We start from the raw sequence: 1,805 nt of genomic DNA on the forward strand, positions 1-1,805 counted from the left end.
AGCCCTGAGCCTCACATCCGGCTCTGTGCTGACAGCTCAGATCCCAGAGCCTGCTTCCAATTCTGTGTCTCCCTCTCTCTCTGTCCCCCTTCCCCACTTGCACTGTGTCTCTTTCTCTCTCAAAAATAAATAAATATTTTTTAATTTAATAATAATTTTTTAAAGGATGTGTATTAATTGGAGAAGCACTGAAGGAGACCGCACTTGTCAGTTCTGAAGAACAGCGAAGTGATCACAACCTCAGAACCAATCAGGCCTCAAAGACGGAGGATTCTTGTTGCTGTTTTCAGAAAGCTTTAAAAACTGCTCATGTTTTATTTCAGAACAAGGCCACCTATTTCCCATTCCCCTCCAACCATCAACTGAAAACAATGTTTTCCATCTGTCAATATCCGGGTTTGAGGTCACTGTACTGGTTTGGCAAACAGCACGGTCTCCAATGGGAAGTTTTTCCTCGCTGGTGATCCACAGGTGTGACAGTGATTTACACTGAGTCCGGGAGGTGCAGGGACCTCGGATGCAAGCATGGTGCAGCTCTGTACAGCAGACCGCTGCTGGTCCTCACACACCACCGTTCCTGTGACCCGCCCTGACCCTCAGGAGAGGTAATGAAGGCTGCAGACAATGGGATGCCCTGTCTTGCATACAGGACCTCTCCAGAGCAGCATGAGCCCACTCCTGTGAGTCCTGTGGGATCCCCGCTCTGCATGTGAACAGCCCCCCTTTGCCCACCGTGCGGGGCCACAGCGAGCCCGGAAACTTACGTTTGGTGCACCTCTGGGAGCCAGGGGCCTTACTCCAGCCATGGCAGCACTGCCCTCCACAGACATTGAGCCTGAAACAAAGCAAGATGCCTGAGTCCACAGTAGCAACTACGTACTCTTCCCGAAAACCCGAGCTTATAGGGCTCCCTGGAAGCTCAGTCTCCTGTGTCCATATTCCCCTGGCTTCCAGAGCCCTAAGCCATACGCAGCATGCCTGATCCAAAGCTGCCCAGGTAGAAGAATAATGACCATGTATCAGGGAAAGATGGGAGAACCAAAAGGCCTACATGACGTAGAATTACACATGAAGGGAGAACAGGGTCCACATAAATGAATTTCTTAACCCCCAAAGTCGAGCCAAGTGTATTTTGTATATTATCTGACCCACAGTTTAAAATTGTATCTGAGTTTTAGGCAGAAGTGTCCAAACATAGGTCAGATCACAATGCCTGGAACTACCCCTAAAGAAAAGAACCAGATGGGCAAAACAAGTTACCCCCACACCCCCAACCCGCGATTAAATGGGCAGAGGGGCAGGAAGGATGTTTACGAGCGCCCAGTAATAGAAATTTTCAACCGAAAAGTCTGTCAATGCAGAGAAACATTGCCCCGGGGAACGCAGAACCCACAGGTGCACGGAAGCCCAAGTCCACAATTTCTAGGATGCTGGAAAGTTCTAGTCCACAAAACAGGGGCTGAATCTTCATATCCAGCTCTTCCAAAACTTTTTTTTTCCCTAGCTAGAAAAAAAAAAGTTAAAACTGAGTTGCAAAGAGCAGTTTAATTGATGCTGAGGGAGTGAGCCGAAGTGACTTCATGTGCACGCCCGTCTTCTAGGAGAAGTTGGGTTCGCGCACAGGAGGTTACGCCCCAGGCAGAAATGCCTTTTGTGTTTCCCCGCAGCTGAGAAACAATGCGCTCGGAGTTTGTCCTCAAAGGCGCCGAGCTCCCCGCGCTCGACTCCGCTCGCGGGGCGGGCGGGGGAGGAGAAGGCAGCCCCACGGCGCAGGACGCCCGCGGCCGGGCTCCGAGGGGCCCGAC

The sequence above is a fragment of the Suricata suricatta genome, chromosome 4, assembly GCF_006229205.1.
Source record: "Suricata suricatta isolate VVHF042 chromosome 4, meerkat_22Aug2017_6uvM2_HiC, whole genome shotgun sequence".
Classification (NCBI taxonomy): domain Eukaryota; kingdom Metazoa; phylum Chordata; class Mammalia; order Carnivora; family Herpestidae; genus Suricata; species Suricata suricatta.